Source organism: Bos indicus, chromosome 9, assembly GCF_029378745.1.
Source record: "Bos indicus isolate NIAB-ARS_2022 breed Sahiwal x Tharparkar chromosome 9, NIAB-ARS_B.indTharparkar_mat_pri_1.0, whole genome shotgun sequence".
Lineage (NCBI taxonomy): Eukaryota > Metazoa > Chordata > Mammalia > Artiodactyla > Bovidae > Bos > Bos indicus.
The window spans coordinates 35,510,849-35,530,757 of NC_091768.1; positions in this window are offsets into that span (position 1 = coordinate 35,510,849).

A 19,909-nucleotide genomic window follows, 5' to 3' on the forward strand; every position below is an offset into this window, starting at 1 on the left:
AATTAAGGCTCTGAATATCTAACCTCAGCTTTCACAGGTACAGACCTATAAATAATTTGTCACTGAGCATGTCAGAAGTAGGCATAGTTTGAAGTCTTTTAACGTATATATACATTATGTACCTGTGAATAGAGGATCTTAGGGTAGCAGTTGTTTCAACTCCTACAATTTTGTAATCTTGAGTCATGCTTTTCACTTTTATACAATTGATGTGCCTCTAATGAGACACTGCATACCATTTTGTTTGAAGGTGACATCTCAGGATAAAAAAAGAAAAGAAATTTTAAGACGCATGGAAGTGCAAATATTTTTTGTGTGAGACAGTTATACAAGTTAACTTGTTAATTTTTGCACTGAATGATCCCAAGAGTGTTGCTTTGCAAGTTGGCCACTAGTGTCTAAATCCCCAATTATTGCTCTGGTCTAATATTCTCCAGCCCACTAGTAGGCCTGGTAATTATGAATAGATAATAAAATAATAAGACAGTATTCTATAAATAATAAGGACTCTGTAGCTTGACCTTCAAACTTTGATTTTTGTGAAGTAAAGAAATGTGTTTTTATCAACTGTCTCAAATGATTTCGATACTTTAGGCTTGTTGACTAGCAACTGCTCACTAGAAAGCTCTAGGTTAGTCCTCTCAGAACTCTTGTGTTGCCCAGTATTTACAAAGCTGTTTACTCACTTTCATCTCAAAATTAAATAATTTTATCCTTCCAATTCTATCATTATAACAGCCACAAATTGATTGTTTGGCTCTGCTGTGTCATCTCTTCCTTGAGCCAGTAAACCCGAATGCCCTAACTGATGCCTAATATGTGAAGACTCATAGAATAGGAAGAAATACTGAAGATGAAGGAAAAAATATATTAGCTGATATGTCAAAAAACTACCCCAGTAAGCTTTAGATTACTTTTAGATTAACAAATTACTCTCTCATATCATCAGGTTACTTTAGTAAAAATTCCCACTCTTTCTGCAAAAAAAGATAGGCAGAAATGCATGACAAGCCTGAAAAGAAAGGTAAAAATTGAAATTAAAACTTAAAAAGTTTCTGCTGTGTATGAAAAGTGTATAGATGGAAATCTTCAGGGGACTGGCCTTAGGAGGGATTTTCTATAAGCAATGAGGAATCTACAGTGAAATAACTCTAAACTAGGTTTTGCTTTACTCAAGTCTCAGAGCTCAACTTTAAGAGTACTGATGTTAGGTCAATTGTTATCAAAGTTTAACATGTATAATCATCTAGAAGGATTATTAAAACACAAATTGCTGAAACCCAAAGTTCTGATTCAATAATCTGGGAAGGTGCCCAAAATGTGCATTTCTAGAAAGTTCCCATTTGATACTGATCCTGTTGGTCTGGGAACCACATTTTAAGAATCACTGCATCATACCAAGGAGAAGTGATTGTTTTGGATCTTTATTTCATATTATAATTTTTTAGAGCTATACATTTTTTCCAAATCTTAAGGTAACTTCAGCAATGCCTATTTTTTCCCCTAAAAGTATGACATTGAAGACATATAAATTGAAGATGAAACTAAGATATAACCTTTAATAGGTAAGGTAATATGGTTTTAGCATAAGAACTTCTTGCAACCTGTAAAATTTTAGATGTTTTATTCTTAAAATCAATGAAACAAGTCAGTGGACTTCAATTTGATGGTGCTGTAACATTTGTAGCTCACTGGCAAGGATGTTGAAATCTCAGGATTCAGAAGAGAGGACACAAAGCAGAAGATGGTGAAATAGAGGGAGTAGTTGGCTGCCTATGGTGACATTTTGGAGAGAACCAGATAATTTAAAACTCACTGGGGTAGTTTTTTGACATATTAGCTAATATTTTTTTCTTCATCTTTAGTATTTTTTCCTGTTCTCTGAGTCTTCATACATTAAGCATCGGTTAGGGCATTGGGGTTTACTGGCTCAAGGAAGAGATGAAGCAGCAGAAACAAAAAATGAATGTGTAGCTGTTATAAGGATAGAATTGGAAGGATAATCAGAACTAGCTTGTTTTGTTCTGTTTTAATTTTTCCTATATCAATTGTACTTCTTGTACCTTTGGCTTTGTGACATTTGTATCAGCTCCATGAAGGGAGGAAGAATTCCTAATGGCATCATATTATGGAATGCCTAGTGTTAGCAAAGTTTATACAGCAGATGGGGTAGTACTCAGTGGTGTCATTTCTATTCTTACTTGGAAGGACTTTAAGAGCCATCTTAAAAGAGGAGAATGAAGTTTGAGGGGCAAAGGGATGCAAGGACTAAGAACTGGGACTATGAGCATCAAAATGACATAGTTGTTAGGATTAAGAATGTAAAATGACATAGTTATTAGGATTAAGAATTCTGCAAACCGATAAACAACTTCAGTTTTATTTAGTTATTTTCTGAATATCAGTTTAAGATAACCATCTAGTTACCAGGACAAAAATTCACTTATCAAGTAACAATTCACTTAATATGACTTGCTTCTAGACCCTTGCTTTGCTATTTTGATTAATCTATAACATCACAACCTTTTCCCAATTCCAGTCAGTCTTTCATCTTGAAAGACTGACATTAAACCACTTGATTCCCAGACTCCAAAATTCCATTCATATTCTCCACTGACTTTCTTCTGAGACACTGTTATGACTCTGCTAAGGTGGTGTGCTTGATAATTGCAGCATGTTCTGATAATCTTAGCTTTTCTTTAGAATATTTCAGGGACTTCAGAAGAACAGTGTTTTCATTTGTTCATTCAATAAGCCCTTACTGGCTATTTATCATGCACCGGGTGTTATGCTAGATATTGAGGATTCAGAAACTAAAAGTAAAAAAAGTTTCAGTTTCTAAATTCAAAGAATCAGTGCCTACAGAGAGGAGACCAACAAGTAAACAGATAATTTAACACCTAGAGAGTGGCTAGATGTGAGTGAATCACCATGTGCATGGAAGACACAAAACCAGGGTTTCTAACTCAAACTGGGTTTCAGGGAATCAGGAGTACTTAATTTAGAGTAAGAGCACCCGGCTAAAAGAAAGGCAAGCAGAGGAAGGTGAGAGGGCAAAAATGGACAAACATGATGCATCAGAGGGCTGCTAATTAGAGCAGTTGGGCTTGAGAATTTGAGGAAATTGAGTTCAGTTCAGTCGCTCAGTCGTGTCCGACTCTTTGTGACCCCATGAATTGTAGCACGCTAGGCCTCCCTGTCCATCACCAACTCCCGGAGTTCACTCAGACTCACGTCCATCCAGTTGGTGATGCCATCCAGCAATCTCATCCTCTGTTGTCCCCTTCTCCTCCTGCCCCCAATCCCTCCCAGTATCAGAGCCTTTTCCAATGTGTCAACTCTTCGCATGAGGTGGCCAAAGTACTGGAGTTTCAGCTTTAGCATCATTCCTTCCAAAGAACACCCAGGACTGATATCCTTCAGAATGGACTGGTTGGATCTCCTTGCAGTCCAAGGGACTCTCAAGAGTCTTCTCCAACACCACAGTTCAAAAGCATCAATTCTTCGGCACTCAGCTTTCTTCACAGTCCAACTCTCACATCCATACATGACCAATGGAAAAACCATAGCCTTGACTAGACGAACCTTTGTTGGCAAAGTAATGTTTCTGCTTTTCAATATGCTATCTAGGTTGGTCATAACTTTCCTTCCAAGGAGTAAGCGTCTTTTAATTTTATGGCTGCAATCACAATCTGCAGTGATTTTGTAGCCCCCCAAAATAAAATCTGACACTGTTTCCCCATCTATTTCCCATGAAGTGATGGGACCAGATGCCATGATCTTCGTTTTCTGAATGTTGAGCTTTAAGCCAACTTTTTCACTCTCCTCTTTCACTTTCATCAAGAGGCTTTTTAGTTCCTCTTCACTTTCTGCCATAAGGGTGGTGTCATCTGCATATCTGAGGTTATTGATATTTCTCCCAGCAATCTTGATTCCAGCTTGTGCTTCTTCTAGCCCAGAGTTTCTCATGATGTACTCTGCATATAAGTTAAATAAGCAGGGTGACAATAATCCTGGAGAAATAAACTGGGATGGAAGATTCCTGAAAAAAATCTGAATATCACACTCAGTTGAGTTCAGTCGCTCAGTCATGTCCGACTCTTTGTAACATTGTGAACTGTAACATGCCAGGCTTCCCTGTCCATCACCAACTCCCAGAGCCTACTCAAAGTCATGTCCATTGCGTCGGTGGTGCTGTCCAACCATCTCATCCTCTGTCAGCTCCTTTTCCTCCTGCCTTCAATCTTTCCCAGCATCTAGGTCTTTTCCAATGAGTCAGTTCTTCGCATCAGGTGGCCAAAGGATTGGAGTTTCAGTTTCAGCATCAGTCCTTATCACACTAAAGAATTGGAATTTAATCTCAAACAGAGAAAATTTAATCTCAAACAAAGAAATTTAATCTCAGAGGGAAAAGTGAACCATCTCAAGCAGAGCTTTATGCTTCATTAGTATTTTAGGAATGTTACTCTCTGGGCATTAGGAAAAGGATGTGGTGCAGATGAGATTAAAAGCAGGTGTGGGACCTTCCTGGCCATCCAGTGGTTAGGACTCTGCACTTCCAATGCAGGGGGTATAGTTTCAATCTCTGGTTGAGAAACTAAGATCTTGCATGGTGCACAGTGCAGCCAAAATATTTTTTACAAAAAGGCAGGTGTGCCATTTAGGAGGCTGCCTAGTTCTGATTGCTCTGGCTGAGAAACAATGAGGGTCTTCTCTGAGTTACAGTGGCAGGAATGGAGGGAAGGAGAAAACAGAGGGAAATTCTAAGGAGAGAAATCCAGAAGGGGTCAATGAATGAATGTGAAGGCTTTAGTAATTTTGGGGGGCAGATGAAAGGACAATAAATGTGTGTGAGGTCTGATTTCACTTGTAAATATTTCAACTTATTATACAAGTATACAGCAAACAGCCAAAGCCAAAAAGGAAAGGCAGTGTTAGGCTGTGGCGGCTGGACATCATGCTACTTTGATTCTGTGTCCCTGAAGCAGGGAGGGTAGGCCTCAGTCTGCAATGGCCCAATAGGGCCCAGAAGATCCCTGCCTGGCAGATATGGACCAGGCAGAAGTTATCTCTTAAGTGCAGATTGTCAATTGGATTGTCGCTTTTCTTGTCCAAGATTTATTTTTCTAAGTCACCCTGTTTGTTTAGCTGGGGCATGGAATTTATATACATATATCCAAAATAGTTTTTATCATAAAAATTTGAAGATACATATACTACAAAAAAAAACCAAAATCTTGTGTTTTAGCTGGATAGACAAAGAGGGAAATGATTACTCAGAACAAATTACTTTTTTTAAAGGTATAAAATAAAATAACCTCCCTAACACCATGCCATCCAAATAGCTAGTCTCTCTGCGAGACTAAAATTCAGAAAAGGAGTTTTTTTAGCTGCATTTTTATGGTTTGATTGCCATATTTACAATTTCCTTTCTCTTGTGAAATTCTGAACATATGTTCTGTTAAATTCCATGCCTCCCAGATGAACCAGAAGTATGACTTGTAGTAAATGTAAATGGAGATTTGTTCTCAAGGTTTTATATAAATAGAAATGAGGAGAAAAAATATCACTAGCCTTTGAAACTTGAAAGGTTGCTTGGCAGTTCTTAAAGAAATAATATCAAAGATTATATGGCCTAGAGTTTACACGGGCTTCCCGTGTGGTGGCTCAGCGATTAAGAACCCACCTGCCAATGCAGGAGACACAGGAAACTCGAGTTCAAACCCTGGGTCAGAAAGGTCCCCTGGAAGAGGAAATAGTAATCGACTCCAATATTCTTGCTTGAAAAATTCCATGGACAGAGGAGCCTGGTGGACTATAATCCAATATATTTGCAGGGAATCCAGCTTTCAGCTTTTGCCCACTAAATGCCAATCAGTCAACAATCAAAAATCCTCCCACAAATCCCCTTAGTGGGTATTCTCTATCAAGAACTATTGTTTTAAACTTGGGCATTGGGGTGCAATTTTCCTAAGGGCACATGGATACCGTGTGGAGTAATAAGAAGGAAATACTCTCAGAGACAAAAGTGAGCCCAAGGTCAAGAAAGTAGAGCCAAGGTCTGACTGAAGCATGTAAAGTGTTAGTCACTTAGTCGTGTCTGACTCTCTGTGACCCTCCAGGTTCCTCTGTCTATGGGATTCTCCAGGCAAGAATACTTGAGTGGGTTACCATTCTCTTCTCCAGGGGAGCATGCAAGGAGGATCCTTTTGAAGGATTTTCTCTTTTTGTCTGTGATTTTCTCTTAAATCATCAGGGTTGAAATGGAATGGTAAGCAGTCAGGGTTAGGCAGTATTAAATTTACCCTTTTGTATGGGAAATAGATGGGGAAACAGTGGAAACAGTGTCAGACTTTACTTTTTGGGGCTGCAAAATCACTGCAGATGGTGATTGCAGCCATGAAATTTAAAGATGCTTACTCCTTGGAAGGAAAGTTATGACCAACCTAGATAGCATATTGAAAAGCAGAGACATTACTTTGCCAACAAAGGTCTGTCTAGTCAAGGCTATGGTTTTTCCAGTGGTCACGTATGGATGTGAGAGTTGGACTGTGAAGAAGGCTGAGTGCTGAAGAATTGATGCTTTTGAACTGTGGTGTTGGAGAAGACTCTTGAGAGTCCCTTGGACTGCAAGGAGATCCAACCAGTCCATTCTAAAGGAGATCGGTCCTGGGTGTTCTTTGGAAGGACTGATGGTAAAGCTGAAACTCCAGTACTTTGGCCACCTCATGTGAAGAGCTGACTCATTGGAAAAGGCTCTGGTGCTGGGAGGGATTGGGGGCAGGAGGAGACGGGGACAACAGAGGATGAGATGGCTGGATGGCATCACCAACTCGATGGACGTGAGTTTGAGTGAACTCCGGGAGTTGGTGATGGACAGGGAGGCCTGGCATGCTGCAGTTCATGGGTCGCAAAGAGTTGGACATGACTGAGTGACTGAACTGTACTGACGGGTAATTTTCTTTAGTCAACTCAAACTTTGACATCGCTAATCATAGCCTGGTGATTTTAGTTCTCTCCCTCTCAATTAAAGATGGACACATAACACAGACTTATATAGAGGTGTGTAGGAAAGCTAGTGAAGAAAAGAAAAAGCATCTCATTCCACATACTCTCCTACCCTGAGGTCCAGGGGAAGTTGACTGCATATAACTGAGGACTAATATGCCAACATTCTGCTCAGTGACCAGCATGAAATGAGAGGTGGCTCAGAAAGAGTAGGGAAGGGCACATGGTTAGAAAAGGAGCTGTCAAGTGAAGGACTATGGGTAAATGGGAGACAAAACTCATCCCCAAAGTTCTAGGTCCTCTTCTGTCCAATGTGGGGGCCAGTAAGCTACAAAGGCTTTGGAGCACTTAAAATATGGCTAATTGAAATTGAGATGCTCTTGTGTGTAAAATAAACATAGAATTTCAGAGGCTTACTATGGAAGTAAAGATGCAAGTTATCTCATTAATAGTTGTCATTGATTTCATGTTCACATGACAGTATCTTGATATAGTGGATTAAGTAAAATGCATTATTAAAATAATCTAATTTCACCTCTCATATGGTACTTGTGAATTGTGGCTACTGAACGCTTTATGGGCTTCCCAGGTGATGCTGGTGGTAAAGAACTGGCCTGCCTATGCAGAAGACAGAGACTTAAGAGATGGGAGTTCCATCCCTGGGCTGGGAAGATTCCCTAGAGCAGGGCATGGCAACCCACTCCAGTATTCTTGCCTGGAGAATCTCATGGACAGGGGAGCCTGGCAGGCTACAGTCCACAGGGTCTCAAGGAGTCGGACACGAATGAAGTGACTTAGCACAGCACAGCATGTGGCTCATATTGGACAATATTAATCTAAATGAGGGAAAATTTTGAAGGGAAGAAGCTGGGGTTAACACTGGGTTATAATTCATTCCACAACTATTAACTGAGCTTCTTCTCTAAGTCAGGCATTGAGCCAGGCGTTGGATAAATAGCTGTGAATGAAACAGACACATTTCCTGTACTGACAGTGTCAACAGTGTCTTCAGGGGACAGAAGCTAAATGAATAATTATAAAATTAGACATTTTGATAAGCATCATTAGGTAAAAGTAATGGAAAGACTATAACAGAGGCTACCAGTCTAGATCAGAAAGTCACGGAAAGTATTGGATTCCATGGCTTGGTCATGGAAGGTAAAGGGATTTGTTTGGGATTTTCTGTAACATCTTATGCAATGTCAGTTAGAGAAAAACAAATACTGCATGATATCACTTATATGTGGAATCTAAAATATAAAACTAGTGAATATAATGAAAAAGAAACAGACTCACAGATATAGAGAACAAACTAGTAGTTCCCATTGGGGTAAGATACAAGTAAGAAATTAAGAGGTACAGACTAAGATGTATAAAACAAATAAGCTACAAGGATATATTGTACCACACAGGGAATATAGCCAATATTTTATAATAAGTATCAATGGAATATGACCTTTAATATTTGTGAATCACTATTTCCTGTGGTCATGTATGGTTGTGAGAGTTGGACTGTGAAGAAGGCTGAGCACCGAAGAATTGATGCTTTTGAACTGTGGTGTTGGACAAGAATCTTGAGAGTCCCTTGGACTGCAAGGAGATCCAACCAGTCCATTCTGAAGGACACCAGCCCTGGGATTTCTTTGGAAGGACTGATGCTGAAGTTGAAACTCCAGTACTTTGGCCACCTCACGCGAACAGTTGACTCATTGGAAAAGACTCTGATGCTGGGAGGGATTGGGGGCAGGAGGAGAAGGGGACGACAGAGGATGAGATGGCTGGATGGCATCACTGACTCGATGGAGGTGAGTCTGGGTGAACTTCGGGAGTTGGTGATGGACAGGGAGGCCTGGTGTGCTGGGATTCATGGGGTCACAAAGAGTCGGACACGACTGAGCGACTGAACTGAACTGAACTGAACTGATGTCATATACTTGAAACTTATATAATACTGTACATTAACTATACCTTAATTTAAATAAAAAGGAAAGTCATGGATGGCATCTGTGAGGCAATGACATTGGTTGAAGAACTGAAGTGTGATTAGGAGTTAACCAGGAAAAAGCATTGTACAAAGAAGAGCATTAGATACAGAGGAAAGAGCATGTGCGAGGATCCTAGGGCAACAGAAAGATGAATAAGGCCATGTTCCTCAGCGATGCAGAATAAAGTGACAACAGGTAGGGGATGAAGAGAGAGACACAGACTAGATCGCTGTTGACTGTTTTACACTTTGGAGGGGATTTAACCAATAAAGCAAAATGTTTTGCCTTATATTTTTAAAATGTTCCTTCCTCTATGTGGTAGTGAACAGTCAGAGCAAGCAAGCATGAGGCTGGAAAGAGCAATGGGAAGATGGCCACAGTCTGGCCAGGTGAGACAAGAGGTGTTTGGTCCAAGCAGAATGGATGGTCTATTTATTCTCTGCCCTGGCACATGCTGTCTGCTCTTGTTAACTTAGATCAGATATTCTCTCCCTTGAATGGTGACTGTCCTTATACTTCTTTTGGTCCATATTCTATCCATCTTCAGAAATTATTCCTTTATTTGTCCTCTTTGAATTTTTTCCAAAGATAGCATGCAACTTTCTGATTTCCTGTGCCTTATTATACTTGATTAAGTCTCTTTGTTTCCTTTTTCAAAAGGGACATGTGAAAAAGAAACATTTTCTTTGCTCTTGTCATGGGTAGATATTGTGAATCTCATGGAGTCAGAACACTGCAGAACAGGATTGGTAATACCTGATGCTACTCCAGACTAGACATTCATTTTTTGCTGCTAAAAATACTTTAAAAATATTGTATTCTCTTTAAACTGGATAATGGAATCTTTCAAAATATGTTTCAATAAATTAAATAATTTAAATATATTTATCAGGTTATTAGGTAATGTTTTACATTGTTAGAAATTTTGAAAGTATAAAAATGTCTTCAGAGAATAATTCTGTCTTTCTGCTCATTTCCTGATCCAATCAGCCCTTGTACAGGTTAACATTGCTATTTGTGTCTTGTGTATTCTTCTGGAAATTATTATTTCGTATGTAATAGAGTGTTTAAATAAGAAAGCTCACCCCTTTTATTCTTCACACATGGAGGCTTATCATAAAAATTGTCCTGCTCAATGCTTTTGCTTTTATTTTTATTGAGACATAATTTCCATATGGTGAAATACACAGATCGTAAGTATACAGCTCATTGAGTTTTAGAAATTGCATATACCTGTGTAAGTCATAGACCTAGCCAATCCATCAGTAAACTACTTCAACCCCACCTTCAAATTCTATCCTGACACCTTCTCACCAGCCCCACTATTACCTATGCTGAGCTACTGTCATCTCTCACCTGGATTAGAAATGACTTCATAACCCATTTCTAGGCTATCGCAAAACAACAGCACAATCCTTTAAAAATATGAAGTAGATTATGCTGTGTCCCTACCTCTTCTCAAAAACTCGCTGGGAATGTCCTTAAATTGCAGAGCCTGTAAGGTCCTAAGTAAACTGTGTGCGTGTGTACTTGGTTGGTCAGTTGTGTACAACCCTTTGTGACCCCATGGACTGCAGCATGCCGGGGTTCCTTGTCCTTCACTATTTTCCTGAGTCTGCTCAAATTCATGCCTGCTGAGTCAGTGATGCTGCCTGTCCATCTCAGCCCCTGCTGTCCACTTCTCCTTTTGCCTTCAGTCTTTCCTAGCATCAGGGGCATCAGCATGTGCTTATGAAACACAAGTTCAAAGATAAAATCATTAATACTTTTAAGAAGGCAGCCATGGAGCTTTCAACCTAAAATCTGCCCTTCTGTGGGTGCGATTGTATTGGCCACACTCATGCATCTGGCCCTGGCAGGTCTAACTCGACTCCATTCCTAACTTCATCTCGCTCCCTCTTCTCTATTTACAGTGGCTTCTTGGCTGTTCCTTAAGCATTTTTGCCTTTTTAAAATCTGTATTCAAATGTCACTTTCCTAAGACCTTTTATATCCAATTAATTTACAGTTAACACGCCCCAATATTGTATCTTACTTACTCTATTTCTCCAAAGTGCTTATCATTTAAAATTCCACAGGCTTTAATTACTTATTATGTATATTTTTATCATCTGCATCCCCTCCTAAATGATAAGCTCCATGAAGCCAGGAGCCACTTTCTGTTTTGTATACTGAAGGATGATGACTACTATGGATGACTGGCAGATGTGCAATAAATTTTAGTTAATTAATAAATAATAAAAGATTTCCATCTGGAGATACAGTGAATGAAGTGGTAAAACTCTCCCAGGGAAGTCTAGTACTTGTGTGTGAATGTGTATCAGTGTGTGGGAGTGGGTGAGAGGTGGGGGAGGGGAGGAGGAAGGGGTATCAGTATTTGAGAAAGAATGCACAGTTTTGTGGGGAAGAAGCTCTTTGCAGCTAATAATACCTGGTATTTTCCACTATATTGAAGACAACAAGTCTCTATAAAAATCAATTGACAAATAAGAGCTACCTTCCAAAATCACATGAGTAATAAATGGCAGAACTGGGATTCCAGCATGGATATTGTTGTTGTTCAGTCACCCAGTCATGTCCGACTCTGCAACCCCATGGACTGCAGCACCCCAGGCCTCCCTGTCCCTCACCATCTCCCTAAGTTTGCCCAAGTTCATATTCATTGCATTGGTGATGTCATCCAGCCATCTCATCCTCTGACACCCTCTTTTCCTTCTGCCCTGGATCTTTCCTAGCACTGGGGCTTTTTCAATGAGTCAGCTCTTGAATCAGATGACCAAAATATTGGAGCTTCAGCTTCAGCATCAGTCCTTCCAACAAGTATTCAGGGTGTATTTAGCTTAAGATTGACTGGTTGGATCTCCTTGCTGTCCAAGGGACTTTCAGGAGTCTTCTCCAGCACCACAGTTTGAAGGCATCAATTCTTTGGTGTTCTGCCTTCTTTATGGTCCAGCTCTCACAACCATGTGTGACCACTGGGAAGACCATAGCCTTGACTGTATGGCCCTTTGTTGGCAGAGTAATGTTTCTGTTTTTCAACACACTGTTGAGGTCTGTCATAGCTTTCCTCCAAGAAGCAATCGTCTTCTGATTTCATGGCTGCAGTCACCATCCGCAGTGATTTTAGAGTCAAGGAAGAGGAAGTCACTACTTCTACCTTTTCCCCTTCTGTTTGCCATGAAGTAATGGTGCCGGATGCCACTCTCCTCCTTCACCCTCATCAAGAGGCTCTTTAGTTCCTCTTCACTTTCAGCTATTAGAGTGGTATCATCCTCATATCTGAGGTTGTTGATGTTTCTCTTGCCTCTCTTGATTCCAGCTTGTAACTCGTACAGCCTATTTCTCATGATGTGCTTAGTGTATATGTTAAACAAGCGGGGTAACAGCAGACAGCCCTGTCATATTCCCTTCTCAATATTGAGCCAATCAGTTGTTCAATACAGGTTTCTAACTGTTGCTTCTTGACCTGCATACAGGTTTCTCAGGAGACAGGTAAGATGGTCTGGTATTCCCATCTCTTTAAGAGCTTTCCACAGTTTACTATGATCCACACAGTCAAGGCTTTAGCGTAGTCAATGAAACAGAGATAGATGTTTTTCTGGAATTCCCTAGCTTTTTCTATGATCCAGAGAGTGTTAGAAATTTGATCTCTGGTTCCTCTTTCTTTTCCAAACCCAGCTTGGACAGCTGGAAGTTCTTGGTTCACATAATGCTGAAGCCTAACATGCAAGATTTTAACCATGACCTTTCTAGCATGGGAGATGATTGCAACCGTTTGATGGTTAGAACATTCTTTAGTACTACCCTTCTTGGGAACTGGGATGAAGAATGACCTTTTCCAGTCCTGTGGCCACTACTGGGTCTTCCAGATTTGCTGACATATTGAATGCAACACTTTGATGGCATTATCCTTCAGAATTTTGAACAGCTCTACTGTAATTCCATCACATCCACTAGCTTTCTTAACAGCAGTGCTTCCTAAGGCCCACTTGACTTCGCTCTCCACAATGTCTGGCTGTGTGTGACTGACCACACCATCATACTAATCTGGGTCATTAAGATCTTTTTTGTACGGTTCTTATGTGTATTCTTTCCATCTCATCTTGATCCCTTAAGTGTCTACTAGGTCTCTACCACTTCTGTCCTTTATTTTGCCCATCTTTGGACAAAATGTTCCCTTCATATCTCCACTTTTCCTGAGGAGATCTCTAGTCCTTCGTCTTCTGTTTTTTTTTTTTTTTTTTTTTTTTCAAGTTGTATGTACTGTTCATTGAAAAAGGCCTTCTTGTCTCTTCATGCTGTTCTTTGGAACTCTGTGTTCAGTTGGATATACCTTTTCCTTTCTCCCTTGTTTTTCTCTTCTCTTCTTTCTTTAGCTCTTTGTAAAGCCTCCTCAGATAACTACTTTGCCATCTTGCTTTTATTTTTCTTTGGGATGGGTTTGTTCCCCGCCTCCTGTACAATATTATGGACCTCTGCCCATAGTTATTCAGGCTCACTGTTTACTAGATCTAACCCCTTGGATCTACTCATTACCTCCACGGCATATTCATAGGGGATTTGATTTAAGTCATACCTGGCTGGCCTAGTGGTTTTCCCTGCTTTCTTTAGTTTAAGCCTAAATCACATTCTTTACTTAAGATGGCAGAGTAGATGGACATGTGCACATCTTCTCCTGCAAGAACTCCAAAATTACAACTCACTGCTTAATAACCATCAACAGGAGAATATTGGATCCCACCAAAAAAATATACCCCATGTCCAAGGGCAAAGGAGAAACCCTAGAAAGATGGTAGGAGGGGTAAAATCACGTTTACAATCAAACCCATACCTGCCAGAGATGCTCAGAGGGCTCAAACAAACCTTGTGTGCACTAGGACCCAGAGACCCGACAAGACTGAGCCAGAACTGTGTTTCAGTGTTTCCTGCAGAGGTATGGGTCAGCAGTGGACTGCTGCAGGGTCAGGGGCTTTGGGTGTACTAGACTTGGGTATGGCAAAAACCCTCTTGGAAGAGGTTGCCATTAACCCCAGCATAGAGCCACCAGAACTTATATAGGACTGGGGAAACAGACTCTTAGAGGGCAGAAACAAAAGCTTGTGCACACCAGGACCCAGGAAAAAGGAGCAGTGATCCCACAAGAAACTGACCCAGACTTCCCCGTGAGTGTCCAGAAGTCTCCAGAGGAGACAAGGGTCAGGGGTGGCCTGCTGCAGGGTTGGGGGCACTGAGTACAACAGTGTGTGCAGGAGACCTTTTGAAGAAGGTCGCCATTATCTTCATTACCTCCACCATAGTTGGGTCTGAGTCAAACAACAGGGAGAGAACACAGCCCTGCCCATCAACAGAAAATTGTATTAAAGATTTATTGAGCATGGCCCTACCCATCAGAACAAGACCCAGTTTCCTCCTCAGTCAGTCTCTCCCACCAGGAAGCTTCCATAAGCCTCTTTACCTTCTCTGTCAGAAGGTAGACAGAATAAAAACCACAATCACAGAAAACTAACCAATCTGATCACATGGACCACAGCTTTGTCTAACTCAGTGAAACTATGAGCAATGACATGGAGGGCCACCCAAGATACACAGGTCATGGTGGACAGTTCTGACAAAACATGGTCCACTGGAGAAGGGAATGGGAAACCACTTCAGTATCCTTCCCTTGAAAACCCCATGAACAGTATAAAAAGGCAAAAAGATAGGACACTGAAAGATGAACTCACCAGGTCAGTAGGTGCCAAATATGCTACTGGAGATTAGTGGAGAAATAATTCTAGAAGAATGAAGAGACAGAGCCAAAGCAAAAACAACACCCAGTTGTGGATATGACTGGTGATGGAAGTAAAGTCCAATGCTGTAAAGAGAAATATTGCATAAGAATATGGAATGTTAGGTCCATGAATCAAGGTGAATTGGAAGTGGTCAAACAGGAGATGGCAAGAATGAACGTCAACATTTTAGGAATCAGCGAACTAAAATGGACTGGAATGGGTGAATTTCACTCAGATGACCATTATATCTATTACTGTGGGCAAGAATGCCTTGAAAGAAATGGAGTAGTCATCATAGTCAACGAAAAAGTCTGAAATGCAGTACTTGGATGCAATCTCTAAAATGACAAAATTATCTCTGTTCGTTTTCAAGGCAAACCATTCAATATCACAGTATTCCAAATCTATTCCTGACCAGTAATGCTGAAGAAGCTGAAGTTGATGGGTTTTATAAAGACCTACAAGACCTTCTAGAACTAACACCCCAAAAAGATATCATTTTCATTATAGGGGACTAGAATGCAAAAGTAGGAAGTCAAGATCTACCTGGAGTAACAGGCAAATTTGGCCTTGGAGTACACAATGAAGCAGGTCAAAGGCTAATGGAGTTTTGCCAAGAGAACACACTGGTCATAGCAAACACCCTCTTCCAACAATACAAGAGAAGACACTACACATGGACATCACGAGATGGTCAATACTGAAATCAGATTGATTACATTCTTTGCAAACAAAGATGGAGAAGCTCTATACAGTCAGCAAAAACAAGACCAGGAGCTGACTGTGGCTCAGATCATGAACTCTTTATTGCCAAATTCGGACATAAATTGAAGAAAGAGGGAAAACCACTAGACCATTCAGGTATGACCTAAATCAAATCCCTTATGATTATACAGTGGAAGTGAGAAATAGATTTAAGGGACTAGATCTGATAGACAGAGTGCCTGAAGATCTATGGACTGGGGTTCAGGACATTATAGAGGAAGCAGTGATCATAACCATCCCCAAGAAAAAAGATGAAAAAAGGCAAAATGGTTGTATGAGGAGGCCTTACAAATAGCTGAAGAAAGAAAAGACGCAAAAGGAAAAGGAAAAAAAAGGAAAGATATACTATACCCATTTGAATGCAGAGTTCCAAAGAATAGCAAGGAGAAAGGAAAGTCTTCCTCAGTGATGAATGCAAAGAAATCGAGGAAAACAATAGAATGGGAAAGACTAGAGATCTCTTCAATACAACTAGAGATTCCAAAGGAATATTTCATATAAAGATGGTCTCAATAAAGGATAGAAATGGTATGGGTATAACAGAAGCAGAAGATATTAAGAAGAGGTGGCAAGAATACCCAGAAGAACTGTACAAAAAAGATCTTCATGACCCAGATAACCACGATGGTGTGATCACTCTAGAGCCACACATCCTGGAATGCAAAGTCAAGTGGGCCTTAGGCAGAATCACTATGAACAAAGCTAGTGGAGGTGATGGAATTCCAGTTGAGCTATTTCAAATCCTAAAAGGTGATGCTATGAAGTGCTGCATTCAATATGCCAGCAAATTTGGAAAACTCAGCAGTGGCCACAGGACTGGAAAAAGGTCAGTTTTCATTCCAATCCCAAAGAAAGGCGATGTCAAAGAATACTCAAGCTACCACACAGTTGCACTTATCTCACAGGCTAGCAAACTAATGCTCAAAATTCTCCAAGCTAGGCTTCACAGTATGTGACCCATGAACTTTCAGATGTTCAAGCTGGATTTAGAAAACACAGAGGAACCAGAGATCAAATTGCCAACATCCGCTGGATTATCAAAAAAACAAGAGAGTTCCAGAAAAATATCGACTTCTGCTTTATGGACTATGCCAAAGCCTTTAACTGTGTGAGTTACAACAAACTGTGGAAAATTCTTAAAAAGATGGGAATACCAGGCCACCTGACCTACCTCCTGAGAAATCTGTATGCAGGTTAGGAAGCAACAGTTAGAACTGAACATGGAACAACAGACTGGTACCAAATTAGGAAAGGAGTACATCAAGGCTGTATATTGTCACCCTGCTTATTTAACTTATATGCAGAGTACATCATGAGAAATGCTGGGCTGGTTGAAGCACAAGCTGGAATTAAGATTGCTGGGAGAAATATCAATAACCTCAGATATGCAGATGATACTACCCTTATGGCAGTAAGGAAGAACTAAAGAGCTTCTTGGTGAAAGTGAAAGAGGGGAGTGCAAAAGTTGGCTTAAAACTCAATATTCAGAAAACTAAGATCGTGGCATCCAGTCCCATCACTTCATGGCAAATAGATGGGGGAACAATGGAAACAGTGAGAGACTTTATTTTGGGGCCTCCAAAATCACTGCAGATTGTGACTGCAGCCTTGAAATTGAAAGACACTTGCTCCTTGGAAGAAAAGCTATGACCAAGCTGCTGCTGCTGCTGCTAAGTTGCTTCAGTCATGTCCAACTCTGTGTGACTCCATAGATGGCAGCCCACCAGGCTCCCCCATCCCTGGGATTCTCCAGGCAAGAACCCTGGAGTGGGTTGCCATTTCCTTCTCCAAGCTAGACAGCATATTAAAAAGCAGAGACATTACATTGCCAACAAAGGTCCATCTAGTCAAAGCTATGGTTTTTTCAGTAGTCACGTATGGATATGAGAGTTGGACTATAAGGAAAGCTGAGCATAGAATTGATGCTTTTTTACTCTGTTGTTGGAGAAGACTGCTAAGAGTCCCTTGGACTGCATGCAGATCCAACCAGTCCATTATAAACAAATCAGTCCTGAATATTCATTGGAAGATCTGATGCTGAAGCTGAAACTCCAATAATTTGGCCACCTGTTGCGAAGAACTGACTCACTGGAAAAGACCCTGATGCTGGGAAAGATTGAAGGCAGGAGGAGAAGGGGACAACAGAGGCCTAGAGTTGGATGGCTTCACAGACTCAATGAACATGAGTTTGAGTAGGCTCCAGGGGTTGGTAATGGACAGATAAGCCTGGCGTGCTGCAGTTCATTGGGTCGCAAAGTGTTGGACACAACTGAGTAACTGAACTGACTGAACTGAAATTTTGCTATAAGAAGCTGATGATCTGAGCACAGTCAGCTTCAGGTCACAGTCAGCAGGGATATATTTAAGGCAGTGCTTAATCTTATCAGGGCTTATTTTCATTTAGAAAGAGATACTTTTACTTCCTTCTGGATTTTCATTGGCAGGCTACATAGGGAGTTGATTTTGACTGAAGGGTCTACTCTAGTGTCTAGAGAGCCTTGTTTGTTTCCACTATGGTCCCCTCTTTTCCTGTACTTCTAAAATAGACAGACACAGATCGGTTGTTAATCCCTGAGTTACAGGCACACCAATGTGCAGCTCCAATTGCATATATATCTAACATCATATGATTACTGATATGGGTGGAGATTTTGGATGATACAAATTATCTAAAATGGTGAGTAATTCAAAATTCATTTGGCCCAAGGACATAGGGACATGATCAGCTCTTTTCTCTCTCTCTCTCTTTTACTGTCTACTTAAAGTTGGCTTCCCTGGTGGCTCAGACGGTAAAGTGTCTGCCTGCAATGTGGGAGACCTGGGTTCGATTCCTGGGTCAGGAAGATCCCCTGGAGAAGGAAATGACAATCCACTCCAGCACTCTTGCCTGGAAAATCCCATGGATGGAGGAGCCTGATAGGCTACAGTTCATGGGGTCACAAAGAGTCGGACATGACTGAGCGACTTCACTTTCACTTTTCACTATTAAAAATTATAACTTTTCAAGGTAGATTTTTACATAATATTTTCTAAGTGGTAATTAAAATGTTTGATAAATATTACTGATTTTTATTAAAGATTCAGCTCAATATATTTTTTTTCTAAGAGCATTATTCAAATGTGTTTCATGATAGAGTAGAAAATAAATCTCTATCCATAGTGTATATTTCATAATAGCCACATCCAGTTGATCATTGATTCAGTATTTATAGCTCTACACATTCTAATTATTAATGAGGGTTCTATCAAATACTATTTTCATTAAAAGTTCTAATTTCAGATTATTTTAAAATTTTAAATAAAGGATGAATATTTGTAGGGCAGTAGAGAATGAGCAAGTGGTCAACAGGACTGGTGGGTCCATATATTAATATGCTGCAACCTCAAAACCAAATTTAAATGAATAAATACTTACAGAGCATTTATTATAAACTCATGGCATTTATGATCTAGTTGTGGCATAGATAATATTCTAATTCAAACTCATGAGGATAACAATTTATATTGACTTTGGGCTATCAGTTCTAGTTTTATTATAAGTGCATTCTGAAAAATTTTACTATTCCTTTTTATTTATTGAGTTCTCATAACAATCTTCCTCTTAATATCTGTCAGTAAGTCCCTCTAGTTATCATTTTACCATCCCATGACATATAACCTTGCCCTAATTACCTTCAGTAATGCCAGGATCATTACAATAGCCCTTTTGTTTCCACTTATAAACACAGCAGCTAGAGGATTCCTTTCAGAATGTAAAACAGTGCATGTCCCTCCTCTCCTCATATTCTTTTAAGTGCTTCCTATCACAAAAAGGAAAAGTCAAGGTCCTCACCGGAGAAGGCAATGGCAAGCCACTCCAGTACTCTTGCCTAGAAAATCCCATGGACGGAGGAGCCTGGTGGGCTGCAGTCCATGGGGACGCTACGAGTCGGACGCAACTGAGTGACTTCACCTTCACTTTTCACTTTCACGCAATGGAGAAGGAAATGGCAGCCCACTCTAGTGTTCTTGCCTGGAGAATCCCAGGGACGGCAGAGCCTGGTGGGCTGCTGTCTATGGGATCGCACAGAGTCGGACACGACTGAAGCGACTTAGCAGCAGCAGCAGCAGCAGCAAGGTCCTCACAAGGGCCTTAAAGGTCTCCATGAAGTCCCCTTCCCATTTCCCTTCTGCATTTTCTGGCTGCCTACCCCAGCTCACTTCCCTCACCTACACTGCTATCCTGTTTATCCAACAGGCCGGGCATCTGCCATGCCAGGGCCTTGCACCCTTTGTGCCTCTGCCTGATTCTCTTCTCCCAAGGATGTTGCCTATCCTTCAGGTCTGTACATCTGCCATTTCTCAGTGAGGCTTTCACTCTTTTCCTTATTTAAATTGTAA